This window comes from Crotalus tigris, unplaced genomic scaffold (genome assembly GCF_016545835.1).
Source record: "Crotalus tigris isolate CLP2741 ecotype Arizona unplaced genomic scaffold, ASM1654583v1 scf7180000023598.3388751, whole genome shotgun sequence".
In the NCBI taxonomy this organism is placed as follows: domain Eukaryota; kingdom Metazoa; phylum Chordata; class Lepidosauria; order Squamata; family Viperidae; genus Crotalus; species Crotalus tigris.
Window position 1 is genome coordinate 1,794,211 of NW_024100068.1, and position 21,805 is coordinate 1,816,015.

The 21,805-nt window shown below is 39.5% G+C and overlaps 1 long non-coding RNA gene across 2 annotated transcripts; it reads left to right on the top strand.

Moving 5' to 3' along the window:
• Positions 1–12,712: 12,712 nt before the first annotated feature.
• LOC120297194 lies at positions 12,713–20,182 on the top strand. 2 transcript variants are annotated; one of them, XR_005553720.1, is made up of 4 exons: positions 12,713–13,217; positions 13,398–13,516; positions 14,813–14,905; positions 19,824–20,182. It is a non-coding gene; the product is annotated as an uncharacterized LOC120297194 (long non-coding RNA). The 2 variants fall into 2 exon arrangements; XR_005553719.1 differs by having other exon boundaries at positions 12,713–13,516.
• The last annotated feature ends 1,623 nt before the right edge of the window (positions 20,183–21,805 follow it).

A 21,805-nucleotide genomic window follows, 5' to 3' on the forward strand; every position in this document is an offset into this window, starting at 1 on the left:
CAGCATCACTTGGATCACCAGGGCTGGAGATGTAAATTTAGTATCATCATCGTACTGAAGACACCTCATCCCATGGTGGCACATGATCTCACCTAATAGTTTTATGTAGCCATGAAAAAGAAATAGAGGGAGCACTGAGCCCAGCGGCACGCTATAAAGGGAGTGATGGATCTCTCAGTCCCTGTCAGCACCAACTGGGACAGACTTTGGAGAAAAGAGCCAAACCAATGCAATACTTTGTCACCCAGCCCCAAACTCTTTAGCCAGCACGAAAACATACCATGGGTGATGGTATCAAAGGCCACTGAGAGGTCAAGAAGGCAAAGGATGGTTGCTCTACAGTCATCCCACTCTCACCAGAAATCATTCATAAGTCTGACCAATGATGTTTCTATTCCATAACCTAGCCTGAATCCTGAATGGAAGGGATCAAAATAATCCGTTTTATCCAGGATACTTTGAAGCTGCCGAGCAACCTCCTGGAAATTGGACAAAAATGTCTAGGCATTTGGGATCAAGCAATGGCTTTTTGAGGAGAAGGTGAACCAGGGCCTCCTTAAAATGTCCTGGGAATGTTCCCTCCTGCTGTGAAGAATTTATCATTGCCTGAGTCCACCTAGCAGTCACCATCCTGTCTGCTTTCACCAACCAGGAGAGACAGGGATTGTACTGACAACATCGAGAACCCTGCCCACTTCATCAGGTCCAACAGGATTGAACCGTTCCCAGATAACTGGGCAAGACCTTTCCCCATGCGTCTCACATGGATCTGCACCATGCAGAGAATTTACTTTCCTATCTGACTCCCTAAAAAGTAGAGGTCAGAATTTGCAGTAAGTATGTTATGATCATCCAAGAATATTCAAGAGCAGAATGTTCAAAACAATCTGGGATTCCCTTCAGTTTAAACAATCCTGAATTAGTGTCTGAAACAATCTGGAATATTTCTGATCATGTCAAGCTATAAACGTTAGTCGAAGTCACACATGCAGTAGGATCCTAAGTATAAAGTATTTGTGCAGGGTTTTTTTTTTTTTGGTTGTTGGGTTTTGGGGGGGGGGGGAGGGAAGCTCTGCTGTAAGTGTGTCTGCTTTTCATTTCCCTGCTGCTCTTTTAGTATCTGGGGGCAGAAGAGGAGGCTGCAGAAGTTTGCTAGAGGAAAAATAAATATTGTCTTTTCAAACAAAAGGGGCTGTTTGTTAAACACCATCAGCGGTTGCATGCTACCATTGCTCCCTTCCTTGAGACTGCATTAAGCTCCCAGGAGACAGCAGCTAAGCAGTTGCCTACAAGTCCGCGTATCAAGACTGGAATGGGATTGGACCCAAATTAGCTCTTTCACATTGGGGTACCAGAGGACAGAGAAGCTATTCTGAACAAAGAGGTTATGAACTGAATGTGTCTTTTGCATTCATAAATAGTCCTCTGCTTAAGCGATGGCTTGTATTTCTGCATCCTGGCACAAAGCCCACTTCTAGCCTTATCTGAGGGTTGCCCCAACAATATTGGGTGTCTGAGTGCAAAAGTCAACTTGTGTGCCACCTTTCTCTCCACTAATTCCCCTGGAACGTGTGCCCTTACTCTGTCCTTACCAAATGGGGCTTGGATAGGAATAGGGGAGGGGTTCCTCTCCTGAATGTGGTAGTAAAAGTTTGGTACCCACTAATATACATATAAGCTGCATTCACTAGCAAATATATGAGATGCCCCCTTACCATGCAACCAGATAAAAGGCCTTCATGTTTTTACCTATATCTTTATTTACAGCTCTGTTTGCTATAATAATTTTCATTAAAATATATATATTAAAGTTGCCTGAAAAAAATCAGTCCAAGAGTCACTGACTGAGTTCATAAATTGGTCTAACCCAGTTTGTTTTAATTATGGTTTCCTGAGTTTCAACTACAATCGGCTGGATGAAAACAACATACAAAGGCATAAACTAAGGTTCCCAGATGTCAGCTGAAATTTTGAAAGCATGCTCAGATTGTTCAAAGTAAAGCCTCCAGGGCTTGTCCAAGGCATGTCCACAGAATATGAGTCAAAAAAGTCCAGGTGACACTGTAATCAAAGCTTTGATTGCTCTTTTTTGGCTGTGATCTTGACTGCATTTTACCTTATCTGGTGGATAACCTAAGCTTGTCCATTCACAAATTGGCTACCATGGTGACTGTAGCCAGGCATAACCAAACAACGTACCAACAAGCAAATTTGTGATGCTGTTCCTTGTTCCCTCCCCCAATAACCCACGTAATGAACTCCTAGCTTATTTTTTTTCCTTAGCAGGCAGCTTACCTTTACAACAAAAGCATTGGCTGCAGCTAAAACCACTTGTTAGTTTTATTTTCTAAATACATAGAGAGAGCTTAACTAGAATCTAACTTCATTCTTGACAATAACGTTAATTCTGGAGACTAATACTTGCATTGCTGCATGCCAGCTACCTTTTTGTTTTAGTTCTTCATTCCTCAAATAGGGGCAAGGAGTCTAATGGGCACCATGAGATCTGGATACAATATGCCGTGATTTCTGGCTCCACTCAACATCCTACTGAGAGTTTGCAAATCTTAAGAGCAGTGGTTTCAAAGTTGTTTCCCAGGCAGCCTTGGAATTTGCCTGGCCTTTTTTCAGGAAGATTTCAATAAAAGTATCCATGGGTAAGATTCATTTGTTATTGGCATACACAGGCCAGGACACCCCCACCTCTGGTATCTTTTAGATGTATTAGGAATGCAACACCCACTCCAAATGTATATGGAAGGCTCTGGTTTAGAGAAACTGGATCCTAGCTGTGAAGCACCAGCATCTGTCAATAGATGCTCAGGAGCAAGGATTGGAACAGTGTTGACAGAAGCTAGTCTACAGGTTTCCTTCTTTAACAACCCTGCCAGAATCACTTTTGGTGTACTCTGAGTAGTCGCCATTTAAATATTCATTGTATTGTTTTGGATTGAATCCTCTAAATTTGTTTTATTTTGGAACTCAGTAAATTAGCCAAGTTCTTAATGTGCTGCATTCCATCTGCTTCTTCAGACATTCTACTAATGCAAACTATTGATTATTTTGGAGCTTCACCAGTCTGTTTTGTAAAGGCATCTAGGAGCTTTCCCACTTGGATTGCAACCTGGATAAGGGAAGAAGAATCTGGACCTTTGTGCCAAACCACAATCTCAATCTAGACTGGAGCCCAGAGCTATTTGTGGCAACAGGGGAAACTAATTTCTACAACAGCAAAAATGTTATCCTATGGCTAATTCCAGCTCCATTGTGGAAATCTGGACTATCTATAGCTCATTAGAGATAATTAAACCATAGCCCATAGCATGAACTGAAATTGCACGATTCTTAAAATGCATTTTGGAAAATAACAGCAACAGCCTATAACCTCTATATCTGGGGTCAGTTAACAGGGTGCAATGATGAATTTTCATATGGGCCACATATATTGTCAATATGAGCAACTGATAAAGCCATGAAAACATCCCAGAATACTGCAGAAGAGGCATCACATGATTCTCATAAGACAGAAAGTTTGTGAACTTCACTGTCCTTCAGTTAAGACCAGCTATAAGAGATAATAATTCTCCAGAGCAGTGGGGAAGAGGGAAGGACAACTAAGAGGGACTGACCTTGCCAAATACAATAAATGCTGAATGAACAAAAAAATACTTTGGCTGTCATACAACCCTAATAGGCTTCAGTCATGCTGCCCCACCCAAACAAATTTCCCACTCAGAAGAATGCTGAATAGGAATGCTTTGTGGATATAAGAGCCAAAGAGGGAGGGGGACAGAAAGTACATTGGCAACTGGCCAGCCAAAGAAACTTGCAAAAGGTTGAAATGTATTCAGAATCAAGAATTGGGCATTCCTGTCCTTTATCTCACCATAAGCAAATTTACCTCCAACAGGGGGAGCTGCAGTGAATATCTGAAACAGCTTTTTCTAGTGTAATCCACTTTCGTATGTTGGACTTTATATTCCATAAAGTCATGGTAGCCCCTGATGAAAATACAACACATGTGGAAGATGCCACAAGGCAAAGGTTTGCACAGTATCTACATAAAATCTACTCTTGCAATAGATCTGCACCCGTTGTCCCATTCCTACTCTGCCTTCCTAGCCAATCTGTCCTATTTAAAAAGAAGCTAAGTGGGATTGCACAGTTTTAAAATTATAATTTGCATAGTTTAAATTTTTTATTTGCTTTTCTATTTATTTTTTAGGATCTGTAAGCCGCCCAGAGTTACCCTATCAGGGAGACGGGTGCCATATAAATTTAATAAATAAATAACATTGGGTTAGTACCCAAGATACTTAAATGGGAGACACTAATAAATTCCAGGGGCTGTAGTCAAGATTGGAAAATAGGGAGCAGGCAATTCCAAAGAGGAAAATAACAAATCACTTTCATAATATTGCCAAGGAAACTATATGGATGTGTTCATGAAGTTACCAGGAGCTGAGCTCCATTTGAATACTTTATCTTTGCTGCTCTTCTCTATACCAAAACTTAAGGGATAGTATTTCTTCTTCCTCTTTGGGTAGTACACCACAGCTCCTTGCTTGGCCTCCCCTTTTAAATTTCTTTTTCTCTCCAGGTCAATTTCTGTACTGCCCCTAATTTCTCTTCCATTTTATGATTTTTAGTCATAGCATTATTTTGTAGGATTGCTCCACTATCTGGAAATTATACCCTATCAAGGTTTCACCCATGTTAAAAAGAGTATTAAAAACTATAAAGACCACAGTCTTTATAGTCTTTATAATGGATTGTGGATTAAAAAGCTAACAAAACAATATTTCAGTTGTTTCAATAGCAATTGATGGGGCTTTGTTTCTGGATCCAATTCAAGATGCTAGTGTTGAGCTTTAAAGTCCTTCAGGGCATGGGTCCAGGTTATTTGAAAGGCTGCTTTTCCCCATTTTCATCTGCCTGCCCCACTAGATTGAATTAGAATGGATATTTTATGGGTCCCATTGTATAGGGAGTTACATTTGGCAGGCAGTACCTAGGCAGCCGGCTTTTTCTACTATGGTCCTTGTGCTATAGCATCTTCTCCCCGTGCCACAAAGTGAGAATGGCCGCCTCATCCCTAGGCTTCTTAAGGTCTCTTAAGATCTGGTTATGTCAGCAGGACTATGGACCCTATGGGAGGACAGGTGAACTGGTGAGGTGGTTCCCTTGCTATTAACATTTCTTCTCCTATTAATTTTGTTTTAGCTGTTTTATAGTGTTTAATGTTTTACTTTTTGTTATTGGATATTTATTGTTCTAGTTTAATTGTATGCTGCTCGTTATCACTTGCCTTTGAGATAGGGGCTAGATAAATTAGATAAATAAATAAAATTGACAGTCTTTATTCAAACTAATAAGAAAGTGACAGCAGCTTGAAGACGTAATTCAGTAGGCCCAAAAGCAGGCAAGTTTAGGCCTGGCTTAGTGAACCCAGCAACCTCCAGATGTATTTATTATAATCCCTATAATTCTGCAGCCAAATTCAAGAAAAGTAGCTTATTTTGCAGTTCATGGTATCCTAGCACTCTGCTAAATTTACTGCCATTCAAGAAAGGAATAGAAGGATTTTGCTTCCTTGCAGACAGTTGAGTCCAAAGCACTGTTGGTGGCAATTGTGGCAGATGGGACACCCACCATGTTTGTGTGGAAAGAACTGATAACCTCCCCCCTTCCTTGATGCTTGCTTATTAAAGATGACCTTTCCCCTTTCTAAAATTTCAAAGCTGATGTTCTGAGCACTGAACAGACTGTGTGCCATATGTAACATGACCTCCGCTCTGTTCTGCTGGAGCGCTGATGGCACCACTAAGGGGGTGGGTGAAAGGTCTCTCTCTCTCCCCCCCCCTCTCTCTCAGCAGCTTTCTCAGACTTACCAGTTCTGCATTAGGGTATCCCCCAGCGTCCCCCATGCCTTCCTCACAGGAAAACTTCATTTAACAATGGGAAAGTCTATCTCAAAATGCTTGAAAATGAAATACAGCATACTGGTAATTTTGCTTACACAGAACATTTTCTTTTTTTTTTTTTTTTTTTTTTAATTGAAAATTTTTACATTTTACAAAAACAAATCCCCTTCCCATACCCCCCCCTACCTCACCCCCCCCCCTTCCCAAGCTCCCAAACCCTCCCCTGGACTTCCCAGAGCTGAGTACAGGCTTAATTAAAAAAAAAAAAAAAAACTTAAAACACTTTTAAAACCTAAACAAATTTAAATACAATCATCATTCTATATAAGCTCCCTCCAAAAACACAAATTTAAACATTACTTTCTTTGAATATCTATATCTATAATATAAAATCTAATTTCTCCCTCTTTCTTTATCCTAAAACGAAAAAATAAACATACAAATCTTTGTTATACCATTAAAGCTAAATACTCTTAAAGAACTTAAAGTAAGTACATATTTCCTTCAATCTTCATAATCTTCTCTCCTATCCAAAAAGAAAAAAAAAAAAAAAAAAAACTTAAAAAACCTATAAGTCCTAAACAAATCTAAGCACATTTAATTAAACAAATTATTTTGTCTTAAAAATATTAATAATAATATTTAAAAACTAAAAACACTTTTAAATCCTAAACAAATCTAAATACAATCATCACTCTATATAAACTCCCTCCAAAACCACAAATTTTTAAAATTTAAAACATTAGAATCCACTCACTAAAATAAGCAAATTATAATCCCTTCAAAACACAAATTTAAACAATATTATCATTAAAGGTTCAAAACTTAAAACAACAAAGTTAATAAACACATTAAACATTTCAATCTTCACCAATAACTAATTCCATCCATAAAAAACTACATCCTTATCAATCTCAATTATATTAGTATTATTAATTATTCACATTCCAGTTTTTTCCATTCTCCATTCTTCCATTCTTCCATTTCCCTTCTCCATTCTTGTATCAAACTCGTAAGAAATGCTGCAAGTTCTGCCTTAGGAGACTGCTCCAAAATTCCTGAATCTCCCATCGACTCCGAAGCCAATAAGGGTTCCTTAAATTCCTCCTTGTATTGATCTTTACAATTGTAAGTTGTACAAGTTATCCTCTGCCCATTCCTCTCTTGTTGATGCCCCTCAGACTGAGATTTCCCAGTTTCCATTTCAGGCAACAATTCCACCCTTAAAGATTGCTCCAAAGACTTTGTAGGTCTAACATCTCCCAGAGATTCAGAAACCACTAAATATGAAACTTCCTTAACCTTCTTCTGTTGCTGCTTTTCTTTGGGATTATATACTGCACAAGTTGTCTTCTGCTCCTCAACCTGGACTTGTTGAGGCCTCTCACACAAAGATTCTCCAGTTTTCATAAATATAGGCTCTTCAAACTGTGATTCTACATTCTTTTCTTCCAAAGCTTTAAACTTAATTGATGGCGATGCACATACCCCCAGGACCGAAGTATAAAAATCTTTTGCTTGAAAAACAGTATTAAGTCTATAACATGTCCCCAGGTAATTCACCACCATTCCAATCGGAACATCCCATCTGAATGAAATTTTTCTCTTTTTAAGTTCATTTGCTAAAAAAGCAAACTCCTTTCTTCTTCTTAAAATTTTAGATGGGATCTCTTTAAAAATTATAACATCTTGTGAAGCAATTTGAAATCTCTTCTTATAATAGGCTTGCACAATTTCATTGCGTAAAGATCTTTTACCAAAGTAAATTACCACATCTCTTGGCAGATTCTTCTGTGCTGCCACCACAGAGTTAACCCTAAATAATTTTTCAATTTCATTAAGTATTCCCTCTTTTTCTTTATTCAAAATCAATGCAAAGTCCTTTGCAACCATCTCCTTCAGATCTCCTTGCAAAGACTCTCCCAGGCCTCTAATTCTTAAGGCATATTCCATTTGTCCATATTGAAGCATAAGAATCTCATTTTCCATTTCTTTTTCCATACTTTCAATTTTCCCCTCCATTATGTCCACTTTTTCAGCTACCTCTTCCACATGGGAGTTCACCTTTTCAAGAACAGAAGCAACACCTTCTAAAGCCAAAACAAAATCTTGTCTCAAGATCTTATTGTTTTCCTCTAAAATCTTTTTCATTTCTGCCCTAATTTGAATTATAACATCTCCCATCATGTCTTGCAAGTCCTTCATAGTTATTAGCTGACCCCCAGAAGAGGGTGAAACTGTTGATTTAGAAGCTGTAGAAATCCCTGGACGCTTTGGAGCCATCTTAAAGAAAAACCTTTAGTCCTTCTTAAAAAATTATAAAAATTCCTTCAAAAATCATAACTCCCTCCAAAGAAGGTCATTATAATAAAAAGAAAAAAGGGAAAAAAAGGAAGAGAAAAAGAATTAAAAAAAAGTTTTACTCCTTCTTAAAAATTACAAAAAATTAAACAGAAAAAAAGTCCTTCAAAAAAGGGTCATTACAATAAAAAAAGGGAGTTCAAAGGAAAAAAAAAGGGAGAAGAAAAAAAAAATAATAATAATTAAATAAAAAAAGTCCGTTCCAAAAAAAATACTTAGAGATACCAAAAACAACCATTCCAATCATAAGGAAATAAAAAGAGAAAGGGAAAGGAAAGAAAGAAAAACACCAAAAAGCCTGCCGGTCAGCATTCTAACTTCCAGAAAAAAAAACACCGAGGAGTTTGCCGATCGCCATTTTACTTTCCCTTTCAACAAAGAAAAAAAATAAAAAGAGAGAATAAAAATAGAAACAAATCTTAAAACTTAAAATCCAAATAAGTCAAAGAAAGCAAAAACTAAATCCTCTACTCAGCTCTGTCCATTTAAAAAAAAAAACTCACCAGTTCTCTTTAAGCACGGAGGTGTTTGCGGCGGCTCGTTTTGTCCCTAAGGACAAAAACAGCTGGGAAGCGGAGACAAGTCTGAACTCCGTGGGAGCACTCCTTTCACCCCCCCCCAAAAAAAAACTTGGGGGGTGCGAAAGAGGCTCTACCACTATTCAGACACTCTCTACCCCCCCCCTTTGCCCGGGAGGGGGATTTTGAACCGCTGAACAGCTGGTGTCTGCTGTTCATAGCGGTTCTTACACTTACCCAGGAGGACGGCTACAAAGTAGCCGCCATCACGCACGCAAAATCCACCGGAAGTCCAACATTTTCTTTGCAGAATGCAAAAACAGAGTAGAGAAACAGGATCATGATGCAAATCTCAAATGCCATTCAATCACACAGCCCTAGGAGTAGTTTGTCCTGAAGAAAATACACAAATTGCAAAACGCAGGTGTATTGCTATATTATTTTGCTGTTTTTTTTCCTCACTTCCCCTTCCCTTTAAAGCTGGGATTTAGAAATCTGTGTATATGCAGACTGACTCACTCTCATTCAGTTTAAATACTTCAAAATGTTGGAAAGAATCAAAGAAATGAGAGCACAGAAAGAATTCAACTTGGCCATTTCATCTGGCACATTAAAATGTAAAATGTAAAATTACTTTAATTTGTGATTCCTTGATGCTCTCCAAGCTTGATTGCTTGCTTACAGACCTTTTATTCTCCTTTATTGAGACCTTTCATTATCCAACTAGGTAACATTAGCATTGTATTTTTAATTTATTAAATTAAATTAGTAAACAAATTTGAATTATAACATCAAAATAGGCTTTATATTGCAGACTTCAAACATTATTTCAACAATTTCTAAAGCTGTCCTATCAGGTGAATCACTGGAACTTCTTTAAAACATAAACATATTGAAGACACAGTTCTAGATTTATCTATTTGAAAGAACCAGAGTCTTCTGAGGGTGAGATTGTAGCCATATAATTTATTTGTTTATTTATCACATTTTGAACTGCCCATTTCTCTCAAAGAGGGACTCTGGAAGGTGTACAATAAAACATCAGAATATAAAAACGGCATATAAAAATTAAAATATTAGGATTAAAATTTCAAAATTATTTTTTTAGAAGGAGGCAAGAATAATTAAGCCCTATTAAAAATTAATTAATAAAGCGAAGGAAGGGCTCTCAGGACACCAACCAGCCTCACGGCTGCAATCATCCTTTGAGCTCCCCACTCGAGGCAACAGAGTCATTTTTTAATATAAATTTAATAAATAAATAAATAAAGTAAGATGGCTGGAAGGGGCTTCAGAGGTCTTCTAGTCCAACTCCCTGCTCAAGGCAAGAGCCTTATACCATCCCAGTCAAATGGCTGTCCAGTCTATTTTTGAAAACATCCAGTAACTTCAGGAGGCAAGATATTCCATTGATTAACAGTTCTTACTGTCAGAAAAATTCTCCTTACATTTAGGTTGGATTTCTCTTTAACCAGCTTCCATCCATTACTTCTTGCCCTGCCCTCAAGTGTTCTAGAGAATAAATTAATCCCCTCTATTTGTGATAGTTCAGTTTACCTCCTGTGTACAGAGCCCTGAATGTAAGATTGCAGTCTGGTAGTACCCTCCCAAACCTAGAGTGCCTCTGCTTTAATTAACAGTCAGTGCAGGTAAGAGGATTTTTGGGAGGTTTGGTCCCAGTATATTGGAGAAGCAGCATAGTGGAGAAAGGGCTACCTTGTGTATTTATTGGCAGAACGGGATTTGAAGAATCAGAAACCTGACACTTGCAGCTCCTAATTGAGAACATACACCAATTTAACAAGCCAAAATATAGATGAAATTTTCTGGTTTTGCAACTCAGACCCCTCTTTCTTGCCATGATGTCAGTCTAAATAAGTCCTGAAGTCTTCTACTAACCAGAGATTCCCAGTTTCTCCTAACAGAGAAATTATGTTTAACATCTTTGAATACAGAGCCAAAGTATACTATAAAATACCTATTTTATCCTTTTAAGTAACAAATATAAATTATGTCAAATTCCGTATATTGTTTAATACACAAACTTGTCCAAACAGGAAGACAAATGTTACATTTATAAAGGAATATCCATAGCCCCGTAGAAGTTCTGCAAAATGGGCAAGAAGGAAAGTTTAAGGCTTCCCTATGTAAAAATAATATTTCCTTCCATATACAGTACTGGTATTGGGAAAAGGTACTGTATCTTTATTGCGCAACAGGAATTACAGGCATTACTCGACTTATGAACATGTCGGTGCGGAGAATTCTGTTGTAAATCATGATGGCACCCACATGATGACCTGGTTTTACAACTTTTTTGTGATGGTTGTTAAGCGAACACATGGACTTTAAGTCAACGTGGTGGTTGTTAAGTGAATCCATGCATTCCTATGGGTGCTTTTTGCTAGAAACCAGCCAAAAAGGCTCAAAACTGGCAAAAAATATCATGAATCGAAGTCAATGACCACAGAACACTGCAGCCAGCCATAAAGGTGAGCCAGTTGTCAAGTATCCAAAATGCAGCCATATGATTCTGGGTGAGTATACAGCCATTAGAAGTCCAGAACCAGGCCATAAGTAGCTTTTAGGGGGGTCCATCATAACTGTCACTGAGCAACAAGTGAGGACTACCTATATAGCAGCTTTCCTTAATCTGAAATGCTTGATATCTTGGATCTTAACTGCTAGAATGTCTGGCAACAGATGCCACTTGGAAAGGCTACATTAGGCGAGACAGGTGTGTGAGGAGAGGTGGTTTGTTTCCCTAACTCAAAGCTACACAGTAGTAACCAATCTGAGGCTTAACTTCCCTTGGAAAGAGGAAGAGATAAGGAAACTGAGATAACAGGAAAGATCATTCTGATACCAAATATGGTAGCATATAGTAAACCAGTGTTTCTCAATATTGGCCATTTTAAGATACCTGGACTTCAACTCCCAGAATTCTTCAGACAGCATACTGGCTGAGGAATTCTGGGAGTTGGCCCACACATCTTAAAAGTTACCAAGTTTGAAAACCCTGTAGTAAATTATGTTCATTCACCATCTGTGAACACTAAAAAGGTCAGGAGTTAAGGTTTTATTAGGAAGAACTATATAAGCCAATGTTTCTCAACCTTAACAACCTTTAGATATGTGAACTTCAACTCCCAGAATTCCCCAGACAGCATATTGGCTGAGGAATTCTAGAAGTTAAAGTCTACACATCTTTAAGTTGTGGAGTTGAGAAACAGTGACCTAACCTTTAGAACAGCGCTGGGCCTCCACATCTTGATTAGCAGCCTCCTCTCAGGCAATTCTCAAGTTTTAAAACTTCGGTGGGTTGAGGCAAAAGGCTGTTACAGCATTACCAGATGGTTTTCTCCGTGAATCATGCAGCTGACTTCTCCGCTTGGCCTCCCACCTCTCTTGCGGGCCATGTCGTTTTTCTATCCCTCCCTTCAAATCGTAAAATATATATATCGGGAGCAGGACAAATGGACAAATGAATGCAAACGTGCAAGCAAGAATCCGCAGGCAGCTTTCTTTGTTTGGCCTGAAAGTGCGGACTCTTTCTTTTTGCAAAGGGAACGCGCTCGTCGTTTTCGTGGCAAGCGCGCCTTTGTCTCCCCTCAGACTGTAAAAAAGGGTCTTCGTATCTTTTTTGGGGGGGGGCTCCCTGAATGATCAATTCGCGAGGCACTCATTGCCCAATTTGTCTGCAGCGCTTGCTAAACCTACTTCGAAATGCATTATCTCGTTTTGAAAAGTAGAGGGGGAAGAGGGAGCTCGTAAGGAAGTCACAATTATCCTGGGCTCGGATTACTGCAAATTCCATTATGCTGAGAAACCGGAGGGGAGAAAATGCCCCGTGAAAATGCGGATTGCTTTGCTAATAACTCTGCGCAGTTAAAAAAAAAAAAAAGACTGCTCTGTCTGCGGCTCCGGTCTCTAATTTCTGCTTGCCGAGATAGTTTTCCCTCTTCCCATTTGTAATTTGCCGGGAAGGTGGGGGGACGTAATGCTGGAAGAGGAAGATGCCTGTTTTACCTTAAGAAATCGTTCGATGCTGAGCCGAGCTAAACTGAGCCGAGCCGTCGGTGCGATCCGGGGTTCTTCTCTATTGTTGAATAGATCTATGGCGTCTGCTCAAGAAATGTAGAAGTCACTTATTTTTGCTTCTGTGTTCCCTCGCATTGTTCAGATGTATTCCGAATAGAATAAAAGAAACGCTGTATTTAACGGAGAATGTTCAATTTGGGGGGTGGGGTACGATTGCTTCTTCTATGTACCCCTGGAAAGGTTGACACTCGAGAAGATTTTTTTTTCTTGAACTCGACAGTGGTCACCAGAGCAGGACCTGGGGCAAAAGTCAAGGCTGTCACCCAGGAGAGGAGGCGGTGAAAGCCACATAACTGCCCTCTCTCATGTTAAAGTAAGTGAAATCAAACGCATTCCTATCTAAAGTAGGGGGGCAAAAGGGTTGCCCTAACAGCCGTAGGCAGTTTGACAAAACATCCCTTGTTGGATTGGTTGGGGGCAAAAAAGAGGCCCCTTTGGGGGGGCTGTTCTGAGGGGCAACACCCTAAAATTCTTCAAACCTTCTCCCAACTAGGGTCTGGCCCTGCCCACTTAGGGCATGTGACTCTTGACTGGGTTTATGGAAAACCTTTTGTTTCTACGCAATCTTTGTGTTTGGAAAGGAGCTCAACTGTCCCCAGGGTGAATTAAAAGGTAAAATGAGGTGATCTAAGGTAACCGGGGTTTCTAGAAATGGTAGTGGGGATCAGCGTTTTGATTTCTGAACACTTTGCTTTTCTCAGAATGGTATATATATGCAGTCCACTTTCCTTTAAACCAGTGTTTCCCAACCAGGACATACTGGCTGGGAATTCTGGAAGTTAAAGTCTACACATCTTTAAGTTGTGGAGTTGAGAAACAGTGACCTAACCTTTAGAACAGCGCTGGGCCTCCACATCTTGATTAGCAGCCTCCTCTCAGGCAATTCTCAAGTTTTAAAACTTCGGTGGGTTGAGGCAAAAGGCTGTTACAGCATTACCAGATGGTTTTCTCCGTGAATCATGCAGCTGACTTCTCCGCTTGGCCTCCCACCTCTCTTGCGGGCCATGTCGTTTTTCTATCCCTCCCTTCAAATCGTAAAATATATATATCGGGAGCAGGACAAATGGACAAATGAATGCAAACGTGCAAGCAAGAATCCGCAGGCAGCTTTCTTTGTTTGGCCTGAAAGTGCGGACTCTTTCTTTTTGCAAAGGGAACGCGCTCGTCGTTTTCGTGGCAAGCGCGCCTTTGTCTCCCCTCAGACTGTAAAAAAGGGTCTTCGTATCTTTTTTGGGGGGGGGCTCCCTGAATGATCAATTCGCGAGGCACTCATTGCCCAATTTGTCTGCAGCGCTTGCTAAACCTAATTCGAAATGCATTATCTCGTTTTGAAAAGTAGAGGGGGAAGAGGGAGCTCGTAAGGAAGTCACAATTATCCTGGGCTCGGATTACTGCAAATTCCATTATGCTGAGAAACCGGAGGGGAGAAAATGCCCCGTGAAAATGCGGATTGCTTTGCTAATAACTATGCGCAGTTAAAAAAAAAAAAAAGACTGCTCTGTCTGCGGCTCCGGTCTCTAATTTCTGCTTGCCGAGATAGTTTTCCCTCTTCCCATTTGTAATTTGCCGGGAAGGTGGGGGGACGTAATGCTGGAAGAGGAAGATGCCTGTTTTACCTTAAGAAATCGTTCGATGCTGAGCCGAGCTAAACTGAGCCGAGCCGTCGGTGCGATCCGGGGTTCTTCTCTATTGTTGAATAGATCTATGGCGTCTGCTCAAGAAATGTAGAAGTCACTTATTTTTGCTTCTGTGGTCCCTCGCATTGTTCAGATGTATTCCGAATAGAATAAAAGAAACGCTGTATTTAACGGAGAATGTTCAATTTGGGGGGTGGGGTACGATTGCTTCTTCTATGTACCCCTGGAAAGGTTGACACTCGAGAAGATTTTTTTTTCTTGAACTCGACAGTGGTCACCAGAGCAGGACCTGGGGCAAAAGTCAAGGCTGTCACCCAGGAGAGGAGGCGGTGAAAGCCACATAACTGCCCTCTCTCATGTTAAAGTAAGTGAAATCAAACGCATTCCTATCTAAAGTAGGGGGGCAAAAGGGTTGCCCTAACAGCCGTAGGCAGTTTGACAAAACATCCCTTGTTGGATTGGTTGGGGGCAAAAAAGAGGCCCCTTTGGGGGGGCTGTTCTGAGGGGCAACACCCTAAAATTCTTCAAACCTTCTCCCAACTAGGGTCTGGCCCTGCCCACTTAGGGCATGTGACTCTTGACTGGGTTTATGGAAAACCTTTTGTTTCTACGCAATCTTTGTGTTTGGAAAGGAGCTCAACTGTCCCCAGGGTGAATTAAAAGGTAAAATGAGGTGATCTAAGGTAACCGGGGTTTCTAGAAATGGTAGTGGGGATCAGCGTTTTGATTTCTGAACACTTTGCTTTTCTCAGAATGGTATATATATGCAGTCCACTTTCCTTTAAACCAGTGTTTCCCAACCAGGACATACTGGCTGGGAATTCTGGGAGTTGAAGTTCACACATCTTAAAGTTGCCACGGTTGAGAAACATTGATTTAGGCTTTCAGAGCAAAACATGCAGATGTTACATTATACTATAACCCAATCAATCTTTACCAATTAAAAATCTTTCCATTTATTTCAACAAATACAACAAGCAAACCACTTTAGTTTTATTGGAAGAAAACAATAGAATACTCAATACAACAGGTGTATACTATTATTTAAATTTCTACTAACCTTGTTTGCATCCTGCATTAAACCATAGTTTGGTTAATTGTTGCTTGACTAACAATTGGCTGATTTTTTGCAATTTGTTAAGCCATAAACTAGATTTGCAGACTACAGTGTCTGATATGCACAACAGGCTAAGGCCAAACAAAGTTATGTTTACATTTTTATAGACCTATAGACTGTTTGGGAAACGAATGACCTGAAAGATTGCCTTCACTTCCCATTCCTTACTATGAAATTAGTTTCATAGATCATGTTATTATACTTAGGAGTAACTAGGCTAAGGACAGAAAAAAAGACAGTCTTTTGTTATACCCATTGATGTTTGGAGCCAATCTGAAATTTTGGAGGAGAGCTGATGTGTGTGTATGTATGTTATATTAAGGTTTTATGTTGTGTTGTCCTTTGCACATATTTATTTAAATTCAATTAATAAAACCTTTTTGAGTTGGTTAATAACTCCACTTACAGCACATTTTAGGCTCAAAAAGGGTATATTCTAGTCTTGCACAGTGAAAATGTTTTTGTATCCTGAAAGTGCAGTCTAAATTTACATCTATTGTGGCATAGAATGTGTCAAATCAACCACCATTCTTCTATTTCAAGTTTCTAAAACACAAGGGAAAAACTAAGGCCCAAAAGTTGCTCAACAACTCTCAATCTGTATGTTTACTTTCTTTCCCCTTCACTTGAGCTGAATCATTCGGTGTGGAGGAAAAGGAAGCAAAAGGAAGAAAATACAATGAAACTTATTCCCAAGAAACTGTACTTAGAATGGTAACCTACCAAGCCTAATCAGCTCATATCAGATCTTCTGTCGTAATGTTAAAATTGCAGCCCTGTGTAATAACATGCTTTTATAGAAGAGAAGCAGAGGCCAAAAAAAGACTTTTATGCCCAAGGCAATCAATGAGCAAATGGATTAGGTTCAAACAGCTTGACAGAACTTGAAACGAAGTTGCTTAGGCTTTGTGTATGCAGGGTCAAAATACATGGATGTGGCTAAGACAAGCAGATAGCATAAAATAGCTCCACCAAATTGGAACCAAATTGTGTTAACAATAGATTAGTCTTTGAGAATACAAAAATCAGTCCTCATTGCTCTAGAATCAAGCTTCCTATTACTCCTGAACTCCATAATCAAGGGATTATACAACCTTAACCTATTAGTTGGAAAATCTGCTATTTCCTGCTTAGAATTTCTCTCTAGCCTAAATTCATCTTGCATCATCTGGTCAAGATATAGAGATATTTATCTTTTCTTGGTATATTTTAGAAACAAGCCTCCCACTGTTCACCATTCATTTAAACAGGTATGGGGAAATCATGTCCTTCTCTATATATGCATTCCATAATTAAGGTATTACTGTGTCTGCAGATACAATTATTTCAAATTATAATTAGGATTGTTATCTAGTGTAAATAAATATTAGTTACTTAATGAACCATTGTAGGTCCACTGGCAGCTGTAGAAAACAGTATTCGTGGCTCTTTGGTCCAATTCAAAATACCTGTTTCCATGATTACTTAAATGTCTAGACATATACTAGTAAAAACAATTGTTAAGGAAAAAAGTCTTCTTTGTTTTTAGAAACTTTGTGTATGTTTTATAAAAATGCATCCTCCTATTAGGAAGCATCCCATTTAAGAAAAAGAGTGTGACTCTTACAAGATGATACATGCCATCTGTAGTTTTTTTTATGAAAATCAGTGTTTTCAGCACAAAAAAATTGGATGCTTAATCAAGATATTTTTTAAATATAAAATCATTTCAATCAATTAAACTAACAGATTAAACTAGATTGCTATCTTGGTTATGCCTTCTTTAAAAACTACTTGTTTTGGAATTCCTCAATATTTTTGATGCTACATCCTAATTTTGACTACAGTCATACCGGTATGTATTTTGGGGATTAATGTTTATTGAATTTAATGGATTTTTCTTCCAAATATATTTGCATAGCAAATTTTTAAGAAGAATTTTTTTAAGTTTTTAAGAAGAAACTGGACAGCCATTTGTCCGAAATGGTATAGGGTTTCCTGCCTGAGCAGAGGGTTGGACTAGATGACCTCCAAGGTCCCTTGCAACTTTATCATCATCATCATCATTATTATTATTATTATTATTATTATTATTATTATTAAATGTTACAATATACATTTTGTTTGATAAAAACAAAGGATGCAATCTAATATCTATCTGCTTATGAATAAATCCCACTAAATTCAAGAGCATTTACTTCTGAGCTTATGTGTATAGGATTGCACCATCAGTAATGAATTTCAAAACTGATTCTGAGCTAAACAGGAGCCTGGCTACCTAAATCAATACTGAAGGTTTTTACTTAATTGCTCACAGTCTTAAACAGTTTGAAAAGAGATCTCCACCTCTCGATGGCTGGAATCAGTGGGATTTTCTTGGGTTGATATATTCATTCATATTGGTACTTTCATATTCATTCATATGGGTTAATTCTATCTAGAAATGCTTTCATTTGAGGCTTTGGTAGTTTAGAGAGTTTTGTTTCCTTGATTTGGTAGGCAAATAGGAGGAACAAAGAACTGTCTGAACTGTAAAAGTGGGTGCTAAGGGCAGCATATTCCACAGAGGGCACTGTTTTACTGTCTAGCAATATCAATTTAAAGAGTGTGTTTATTTATGTAAATAAATCAATGGTTGAACCCTAAAATTGGTGTACAGTTTTGCTCTCTTGATTATTATTCCCAGGTACAATATAAACAGAATTTTGGTTCCTTTTGTTCAGTGAAGTACTAATGAGTAGTGTTCAATATCAGTTAAATTCATATAAATATTCTAAAACAAAATTGCTTGGCAGAATATGTCAACCTTTGTGATTTGTAATGTGTTTATGGTTTAGAATTTTCTGTGGGTTCAGCCATATGCCAAGACAAGATCATAGTTGTGGATTATACTAAAACCCAACAGATTTTTTTAGGCCCTACCCAGGAATAAAAACTGAGTCCCATATGTTCCAATTGAGAATATACTCACAGAATAGGGTCTTTTCAGTACTGGTGTGTCATTGTGAAATTTTCTCCCTAATTTATTCTCTTCCTGTTTAATCCTAATATAGAAATTACTTTTTGTACTGGCAGGTATATATATTTTTTTCTTCAGCTATCTTCTTGAATGTTGATATTGGTATATATTTGATTTTGGGGGGAAAACTTTAAAGAACAGGATATAATTATATAATTGCAATTATATAATTATAATTACAATGAGCAAATGGTAAAACTTGGGCAATGAAAAGGTATTGCAATGATCTGTTGGATAACTTGGGTGAAGGGTGGACAGAAATCAAAATAATACATGCTTAGTTGTAAACTCCTAATGTTGATGGTTGTAAAAGGAAAAAAAAAGGTGTCAGGATACTGCTTGAGTGCTTTTCTGGCAGCAGAGAGGAGAGCTATTCATGTGGAGCCTTGAAAAACTGCCCTGAAACAGGATCTGATTCACACATTGCATTAAACCATAATGTGATCTGTTTGGTTTGGGTTTAGTATCTTATATGAACTCAAGCATTTGCTTTATGAATAGAGCTGTCCTGTATTAGAATGTAAGAAATCATCTATTTAGAATTTATTTTGCAAAGTATAATTAAGCAAAATCAAGATTTATCACATGTGAACTCAGTGTCTTATGGCAGTCTGACAAGTTGGTACCTCATCATGTCTCTGGAATTAGTGCTCATGTCCCCACCCCCAAATTAAGAATGAAATAATGCAGTCTGGCAGAACTGGAAACAAGGCACTGGGCCCTCTTTAACATCCTTTCATGCAGATGTACTTAAAATCAATATATCTATCCCTATACCCTGCAGCTAAAATATCTAAACCTGCAATTATCTGGAAATAAGACAACTCAAAATTAATGAGGCTTATTTCTGCATCGATATAGACTTGTGTGATAACGCAACCAACTTGAAAATTACTCTGCACATGCTCAGTCCAGTCTGGAATATTACCCTCACCTTTTCCAAGTAATGTGTGTTAACCAGTTTGTAGATCCTAGTATCGCAGATCTGCTTGCTTTACTATGGGCAGGAGCTAGAGTTCAAAATACTGAATGGGGAGGAGGGATAAAATGAAGCCCCCCCCTCAGAAAAGGGGAAAGTTATAACTTTGCTGTGATTAAATAAAGGGTTTAGAATAACAACAAACAGTTTTGAGATATTTAAAAACTTTCTCTATCTCCTCCCCCAAGCCCAAGTCTCCACATCTTGAAGTAATCAGCAGCTGAGAAGAGTGCGTCCCCTTGGCATCTCAGGTTAAAGGAGGTCCAGGAAAATGTGGTGGAGCCATTACAAGAAACCTGAGAGGCATTCATCAGGGACTCCAATTGCCATCGCATTAGGATTGATTGGAGAGCAGCAATACCGTAATGACCCGGAAAGAAGGGCAACCTAGTGCCTTTCCTTTCGCAGCTTCTTCTGGTGCCCCCCCCCCTTTCTCGTTCTTTTTTTTTCCCCTCAAAGGAGCGTTTTATGTTACCCACATGGCTCTTTTCTTGTGGAAATTTGCTTGGAGAGAAGAAAAGATTGGTATAAAGCACTATTATTATCATGAGTTGCAGGGTTTTTTGAGGATATCTTTTTAAAATTCCTATGGGGATAATATAGTAGTGCAAGTATAAATGAATGGAGCTGGGGAATGAATCAAAGGGGAGGTGATGGTAAGATTAACTGCCTGCTGAAGTTGCCCAACATGCCCAAACTACTTTGCCTTAGTACCTTAGGTGATTTCCAGTCCAAGTGCGGTGGCCTTGTGGGTCAGTGTATGCTATGAATGGAGAATGAAGCCCATAAGTGAGTAAGTGTGCCTTAAGAATACAACTTGGTAGGTTCAAGAGCTCTAAATTATAGTTGCTGACATAAATCGTGTTCATGTTTGGGAAGCCCCATTGAGTGCTATAACTATAGCTTGTAGAAAGGAAAACTTGTATAGAATAAAACATGCATAGGAGTGACTGATGCCAGGCACCCAATTCTGGGACCCTCAGCGTGGAATAAATAAAAAATAAAATAAAATTACTTTTTTTTCTTTTTAAAAAGGCTTGGTATAGTCCAAGCTGAGAACCAGGCAGAAAATGAAAGCAACTTTTTAAATGAGTCATTTGATCAATTGGTCCGGGTGTTATTCCTCCTGCTCTAGTTTTGGTCCTGCAGCCCTTTCCTATATACCTGGATCAGGGGCAGCTTGGACTTTCTGAGTAAGGGCCACCGAGATAAATCTGTCAGTTCAAGGTTTTTGAAATCCTGGGCTTAGCACCCCGAATCAATTTCTTTAGCAAGAAGCATCCGCTGAATCTGAAGGGAGCCCGGCGGAATAAAACCTAACAGCACCGGCGTGGCTGGGTCTCCTGGAGAGTAAGCTCCTCTTGAAATTTACCTCCAAGAGAGTTCCTTCCCGGCAGAGGTGCAGCGAAGAAGGTACACGTGTGCACCTGCGCGGCTCGGGCCCCTTGCCTGAAAAGCGAACGGCGGCACATTCCCCCTACCCCCACCCCGGATTGCCTGGAGCTTCCACCGCCGCTTCGTTCCCACCCCAGGCGAGAGTCACTATTCGGTAAATCTCCTTTTCCAGGGTGCCAGCCGGGACTTCCCCGCTGCTTCACTCACCCTGGCTCTCAGAAAAAATAAAATAACAGGTCCAAGGTTTTTAACACCCCTGTTTAAGAATGCATGTATGTTAAAGCTTCGTTTCTCCCCCGTCCCCTCCACAGCCCTCTTTTTTTCTGCGCCCTCCTCAACGGCTGGAGCGAAGGGGGAGAACTAAGGGGCGGCGGCCGCCGGCAGGGGCGCTGAGGGGGTGGAAGCGGAGAGGAACCTGGATAAACAGAGCAGCTGCAGCTTCGCTCGGCGCTTTGCGCCAAAACAAACCGGCCCCTCCTGGTCTGGCTTTAACTGCCGCTCACCGGGTAATGAACTCCATCTTTCCAAGGCGAACTTAACTGTTTATTTAGTGTCACCCCACATTACCGTCACTGGCACTTTCCTCTGAACAGAAGGAACTGGAGGCTTTCTCCTCCAAAAAGGAAATTCTTTCTCGCTTAGACAGACTTCAGCATCCAGAAAGGACCGACCAGGCGAGCGGGGGAGGGAGGGAGGCCCTGGGTCCTCTGTTTACCAAGCAGCTAGCGGCAAACGGCGTAAGGAAAAAGAAAGGCGGGCAGAGGGCACAACGGCA